General features: G+C 36.7%; 1 long non-coding RNA gene across 1 annotated transcript; it reads right to left on the bottom strand.

The window, feature by feature from the left end:
* Window positions 1-3,580: 3,580 nt before the first annotated feature.
* On the bottom strand, window positions 3,581-7,260 carry LOC138305474 (uncharacterized). Its single transcript, XR_011205704.1, has 2 exons — window positions 7,019-7,260; window positions 3,581-3,800 (listed from the first exon to the last, which is right to left on the bottom strand). It is a non-coding gene; the product is annotated as an uncharacterized lncRNA (long non-coding RNA).
* Between the last annotated feature and the right edge of the window lie 586 nt (window positions 7,261-7,846).

Raw genomic sequence — 7,846 nt, 5'->3', positions numbered from 1 at the left:
TACATATTGTAAGATACCGTCTGCTAGCGCTACAACCAAAACGAAGGAAAAGATAAGAAGGATTCCGTGTGGCTCAGCACTGGTAATATTTGCTTGCATTTTGTGTTGTGAACTGTTTTTTGTGTATTAATGTGCCTGTATAGATTCGTTTGTGATGCTCAATACCTTATTACTGTTTAACCCACGCTTAGCATTCCTTTAGATAGTCGGGTGAGGCCAGCACCAAGTGAATATATCGATATACGCTATATGAGCTTTACATGGACAACCTGGATAGATATATGTGTGTGTATATACTTATGCTTATTTACCTAACTGTACAATGCTAAAGCATGAAATTCGCTTGAGTGGTGGAGGATTCTCGCGTCAACTGTTTTGACTCCATACTAGGAGGTGCTCTTATGCAGGAGGAATCTACGAAATAAGAAGATGGCGGCGCCTGTGAAACTTTTGACGATAATGTCAGAGGATGGATTTAATGATATCCTTGACGAAATCGCCGACGGTAACCAAGATACATCAGATGTTGAGGGATCTCCTCGGTGAGATGGAGGAAATTTACAATCGGGAGGAGGCTTGTGGGCCTAAGATAAATGAAAAACCTGCAAGTTCGTGCAACGGGGCTTTCGGGACGATGATAGGCACACACCGCCTAAATGACTCTAAGGCCAAGTATGATAGACCCGGGATCTGCCCTAACCTAACTACGCCTAAGGTTAACATCGAGGTTTGGACGGAAGCAAAATCCTTCGCTAAGACGAAAGATAAAGCTATGCGGAAAGTTCAATCTATGATGGCAAAAGCTACTATACCGGTTCTGAAAGTAACGGACAGCTTGATGACCGCGTCCAAGGAAGGGAACGCAGGACGTTCCGTGAAGGAAAACGTAGCTAAACTTACCGATGCAATAAAAATGCAGGCATGGGCGTTCACAGAACTTACTCAAATCCGGAAGGATAATTGCAAACACTCACTGGACAAAAGGCATCAAAATTGTGTGTGCCGGGGAATGCTGTTACAACCGAATTATTTGGAGACAATTTTCCAAAGAAAATCAAGGACATTCATGACAGTAGGACTCTGTCTAAGAAAGTGGGCCTTTCTAGTTCATCGACTTAGTCTACCAGGGGCAAGGTTACAGGTTACCATGGTCACCAAGAAAACTTTGGGAGAAACTACCACAGCTACCACCAGAACTCCTTTGGAAGTAGAGGTTTCTCTCACTCCAACAGAGGCCAGAAGCTCCCCCTATCCAAAACCATCTAGTCAAAGCCGGGGGACTTTTTTACAGAGGGCCCGACAAAACCAAAAAGATTAGATTTGGTCAAGCTAAAGGTAAGCTCAAAATCCCTGTTGCTGTCTCAGCTCCACAACACACCGGACAAGTTTGCTATCGAGTAAAACAGCTACCTTTTTATATAATTGGAAAAGATCACTTCCGGTGACTGGCTGTTGAATAGTGTAAATGGGTATTCCATTGCATTTGAACAATATCCAGAACAGACTAGAGTTCCACGACCTCTGAATTTTCCTTTTAAAGAAAGACAACTAATGGATAAAGTTATTAATAAGAACATTAAAGAACCAACCTACCACACAAAGGGAGAATACATTTCTAACATTTTTCCTCGCATGAAAAAAGATGGGACAATTCGTATTATTTTAAACTTAAGCTTCCTTAATGAGTTTGTTTAGCATCATCATTTTAAAATGGATACTTTAAAGTCGGCTATACTGTTGATGAGGAAAAATTGTTTCTTTGCCTCAGTCGACTTGAAAGACGCCTATTATTCCATTCCGGTATATGAACATGACAGAAAATTCATGAGATTTTATCGGAGCAAACAACTTTACCAATTTACATGTCTCGCGAATGGGTTAGCTTGTGCTCCATATGTCTTTACATGTCTCGCGAATGGGTTAGCTTGTGCTCCATATGTCTTCACTAAAATTATGAAATGTGTTTTTTCGACATAAAGGAAATGGAGACATATCAACACTAGTTATATTGACGATTCACTTTTATTTGACGACTCGCACAAGTTATGCCTGAATAATGTGACTGACACCATCACTCTTATGGATTCCTTAGGGTTTACAGTTCACCCTGACAAGTCTGTCCTGGAACCTTCACAGTGTATTACATATCTAGGATTTGTTTTGAACTCAGTGGACATGACTGTCAAACCAGCGACTGACAAAGCAAATAAAGTTAGGAAACTATGCGAGTCTTTTCTACAAAGAGACACTTGTACTTTTAGACATTTTATTTTTGGAATTGATAGGCACCCTGGTGGCTTGTGAGCAAGGAGTGAAATATGTTGCCTTACATTACAAACAATTAGAAATTTCCAAAAAAAATTCATCTTAAGCAGTTTAAAGGAAATTATGATGTTGACATGCAAATTTCACATATTCCCAAGGAGGACATAATGTGATGGATCCAGAATATTTAGTCAACTAGCAAGGAAGTGACATTAAAACCCCCTAAAATGACGTTGACATCTGATGCCTCAGGATATGGATGGGGGGCGGGGGGTGGCGGGGGGGGCGGGGGCTACAGTATATATAACAGCAGTCATATTGTCCATATTTGATCAAAATAACAAGTAAAAATTATTTGTATACCAAACATGATATACAATGTAACCTACAGTGTACATGTAAGTTACAAGTTACGTTCCCTGATACGGAATTATCCAATACGATGTAAAATAATAAAGATAAAAATTAGGGAAAATGTTGGTCAAGTTTGAAAATTCGCATTGCAATTATATTCCCTACGATTGATTTGTTGTTGTACGATTATGCTATTTGGTAGCATACGTTTTATTGTACACACCGCTTTATAATAACTTGACATTGTTAGGAAGCGAGGATTTCTTTGTAATATAGATTCTAGAATCTAGTTGAATATTTCATTATGCCAAACATACATAATAATTATTCATACCCTGTCTTCAACTCTGACGTCAGAAATAATTTTGACTCATAGTAAACAAGACTTACCTTACATAAACATGACCGATCTTGCGTTGTTTGGTCGCGACACAGATGTGGTGGCCTATATGGGCGGGGGTCTGTTTCCAGACGTAACTGTATAGGCAACACAGATGTGGTGGCCTATATGGGCGGGGGTCTGTTTCCAGACGTAACTGTATAGGCAACACAGATGTGGTGGCCTATATGGGCGGGGGTCTGTTTCCAGACGTAACTGTATAGGCAACACAGATGTGGTGGGCGGGGGCACTCTCTGTTTCTGGATGTAACTGTAAAGTCCGTGTCCTGGATGTGACATAGATTTACACGACGGGTGTAGAGGACGCTGACTCTTTCGGAACATCTTTGGGTTTTTCTTTTCTCCTTGCAATTTTCCATGTGTATAATGCCCTAGTGGAGTCGATTTTTGTTTTGGATTATGACTGCTTCGGTATATATCTTTATATAGGCTATCTGACGGTAGGGCACTATTAGTAAAAAAAAAAGGATCAGTGTAAGGGAGGCAACTCTCAAAATTTTCCTTGTTTTTCACCACCATAGAACTAGTCACCTGTGTAAGCAAATTAACTCACAGAAAAAATGCTCATAAAACGATCTAATCGATCTATTTTATTCATTTTAGTCAAAAAAGCAGAAGCACGTTTCATTATGTTCACAATGACAGAATAGAGACTGGCAAGGTTTCCCGGCACACATTCTAGTCTGTCGTCTGCTCAGCGTGTTCAGGTCGCGTTCAGTATCCGTCCGTTCTATCTGGAAATCACTTTCTTTACCAATCCTGGATAACGTTTCTCCCGACACTGTAATTATAATTGAGACATGCATCACAAACCTAGCTTGTTATCATCAGCTAATTAAGTTTTTTTTTGTAATGACGTACCTAAAGCCTCGCAGCAGAGATGTAATGTGATAGTGTTAATCTTACATTCTTGTCACAGAAACGTACGTATTATCTAAAGTGTAATTGTTTAGTGTGATTTATAAGATGATGAATAATAACATCAGGTTTAGATAGGAAGCTAGGCCATGGAAAAAGTTTATGGTCGTGATGTATATCTTGAGGCATGCTGTGTGCGGAAAACCTATACTATAAAGAAATCGATATATAATCGAGGAGCTACATATATATGTAATAATGTATAACAATTCCTTCAACAATGTGTGTTAATACAGTATTTAAAGCCCTGCACTGGACTTTTGACTTTAAATATATTTCATTGTAATAAAATTACAAATGCAGGGCTCGAATTTTTTCGTCACTTGCAAAGCGCCCTAAATTTTTACTTGCTAAAATATATTTTTACTTATAATTAAAGATGCTCCACCATCGACAGAGCATAAATGATATTCTTCCTTTGAACAATAATTGGTGTTTAATTGTGTATATATATGCATAATTAAAACAAAAAAAAATAAAATAAAATAATTTATTTCGCGTTTGGTGCATGCACAGTCAGTACTTCATTCCATATAGGCTATAGTGTCACGGAATTTTTTCGGGATGTAATTAATTATTTTTCATTTTTTTTAACTTGGATCAAAATTAGAAGCTCAAACTTTTTAACGGTGGTAATGGTGTAAAGTAAGTAACTTTTGTAACTGAAGAAAAATACTAAATCGGCTCCTCCTGTTTTTAATAGTGAAAAAATACCATTTGCCAGTGGTGAAGCATCTTGATATCCGTATTCAAATTACCGGCCCTGCAGGTAGGGCGTAAGAATTGTACCTGCTGCCCCTATTGCATGATCGTAAAAGGCGACTAAATTTAGGATCTTATCTTTTCTCTTCTTCCTAACTGACTTTATTCTTCCTAATGCCTCCCTTGGCACCGCCTCACTTTTGGCCTTGAGTTGAGCGTTCGCCCCTGCGAGGAAGGCTCTGGGTTCTGTCCCCTGGCCGAGACACACCAAAGTCTATAAAAGTGGTAGTTTCTGCTCCTGCTTAGCGCTCAGCATACAGGGAATGGGACGACTGGTTCGCCCGTTGTCAGTATAATGTGACCGGGTTGGGTGTGTTGCTTGGTGTCTTCGGCAGCATGCTCCAGTGATATAGCACTATAAAAAGGGCAACAGTTCCACTATACAAGAAGACACAACATAAATATACCGCAGTCTCCCAGGACACGCACCTCGCACAACATACACGCAACACACCGCATGCATGGGAGGCCGTCCTTACAGGACCATAGCTGTTAATAGGACGTTAATTAATCAAACAAACAAACAAACAAAAGTGTTCAAATTACAGTTATGTTATATATAAAATCCTTTATTTTTTCATGATGAGGTGTATAAGTACATAATGTATATCAACAACGTTACTGTAAGAACTGAGTCCCCATATTTTCCATTAAAACAGTTTTTCACAATCATTATGCCATTTTTACAGTTGTCCCTGATAAAAACCACTTGCTAAAATAAGCAAGTGCATATTTTTCCACTTGCTATTCTAGTATATCTACTTGCAAAATGCAAGTAAAACAGCCTGAAATTCGAGCCCTGCAATGGATTAGGCAAAAGTTATTAATTACCACTTATGAAGTCTTCTCCAATCAACATGAAATATATATATACAGGTGATGACATTGGTATAAAAATAATTGAATTTATAAAAATAATTGAATTTATCACATAATCCGCCGCTGATATCCAGTGATTTCGCCGTGTAATATTTTTGCATATGCCACTAGTGTAATATGACCTGGAGCGATTTTCATTGGCTGTAAATTCATTGTGACGTCAGACAGAAACAATAACATGACACCAGGAAAAAAATTCAAATTTACTGGTATACAAAAATGTATTTAGATTATTTCAAACTTTTAAAGCACAGATCTATATGTACGGGCAGCAGCATATTTTTAACATTAAAAAATAGAAATTGTTAGCATTTTCACAACTGTAGCCACAATTTATACAAATAGAATTTGGTGCCAAATTTACACGAAAAATGTCATCTTTGAGAAAACTACTCTGACGTCTTAATTTAGTACGTATGTGTAATATCAAACTTTCTTTCTCCACGATTAAAATAACATGGTAGACTACTTAAGCATTGATGTCACTATTTTTTTTAATTTTATCGGGGTATGAAAAAAAAATGTTTGCAAACTGTGTGAATCCGCGTAGCGAGTTCTCACAAAAGTTTGCAAACATTTTTTTTGATAGTGACATCAATACTTATAATTTATTTGATACTCTATTTGATAAAATGAAGTATGTTTAAATGTAACATTATAGTGGTTTTTCAAAGGATTCTTTTTTCCGAATCAATACGCAACGTCAATGTCTCTATTGTGACGTCACGATAACGTCGGGGTTTCGCGCCATTTTCGGATTTTTTTTTTCATAGTGGTATGCAAAAAAAATATATTGTCCAATCAGAAAGCCAGATTTGGTATGAAAACAAAGAAAAATTAATTATTAGTAGCAGAAGTAGGCTTGGAAAGACTGCACTGGACGGAAGGGTATTGACAAAAATTCATGCCATTTTGTCTTATTCAGTTAAGTCAGAAGAGAAAACTGTTAATTTCTAAAACATATGGAGGACGCGTTTATGTAGTCTTCAAACTTTTGTTACTTTGGTTTAAGGTGGTAGTCTCACATACCCCAAAATTTTCCTGTCGTTCAATAATTAACAATGTTTAATCAATATATATTTACCATAAAATTGCAATTTAAGGCTGATAGGATTATTTGTGTTGTGTTGTTATTTTTAAAAATAATAAAATAATTTATTCATAAATTCAAACTTCAGAAAAGGGGTTTTTAATCAAATCGCGGTCATTCAAATGCTTGAAGAGCTTGGGGCACTGTCATAACTCAAGCGTCTGTATGAAAAAATCATGATCTGTCTCCCTTACCATGAGACTACATTCTTAAACAATATTTTATAGAATAATGATACTTTACAACATTCATATGATGAGAAGGTGTAAACAAGTCAATACAAGGTACTTTTATTAATCCGTCCAGTAAAGGAAGATAGTGGGTGTCTTCTCTATTATTTTGTTACTTACGCATCAGACAGCAGAGAATCACCGACAGATATATGATGCTCTTCATTTCAATCTCTTTCAGGCAAATGGCTGCCAGTGTGTCAGATCTGAATACCATAGAAACCATAATAAACATTTTACAAATTATATATGACGTACACAGCCAATTAAACCAAGAAACTATTCGTATATGTTTGCTGATCATTACAAATCGAAGTTTTGAACCATGTTGAACAACATAACGTCAAGTTGATGTAGATTGAATACAGACTATTTTTTTACGTAATCTACTATCTGAGCTATTTTTACCTATTCCAGTATCTGGACATTCTTTACCTATTCCACAATCTAGACTATTCTTTACCTATTTCACTATCTAGACTATTCTTTACCTATTTCACTATCTAGACTATTCTTTACCTATTCCACAATCTAGACTATTCTTTACCTATTTCACTATCTAGACTATTCTTTACCTATTTCACTATCTAGACTATTCTTTACCTATTCCACAATCTAGACTATTCTTTACCTATTTCACTATCTAGACTATTCTTTACCTATTTCACTATCTAGACTATTCTTTACCTATTCCACTATCTAGACTATTCTTTACCTATTTCACTATCTAGACTATTCTTTACCTATTCCACAATCTAGACTATTCTTTACCTATTTCACTATCTAGACTATTCTTTACCTATTTCACTATCTAGACTATTCTTTACCTATTCCACAATCTAGACTATTCTTTACCTATTTCACTATCTAGACTATTCTTTACTTATTCCACTATCTGGACTGTTCTTTACCTATTTCACTATCTGGACATTCTTTACCTATTCCACT

Source organism: Argopecten irradians, chromosome 13 (genome assembly GCF_041381155.1).
Source record: "Argopecten irradians isolate NY chromosome 13, Ai_NY, whole genome shotgun sequence".
NCBI lineage: Eukaryota > Metazoa > Mollusca > Bivalvia > Pectinida > Pectinidae > Argopecten > Argopecten irradians.
The sequence above is the reverse complement of the archived record's forward strand: the minus strand, read 5'-3'. Positions and strand labels throughout refer to the sequence as shown.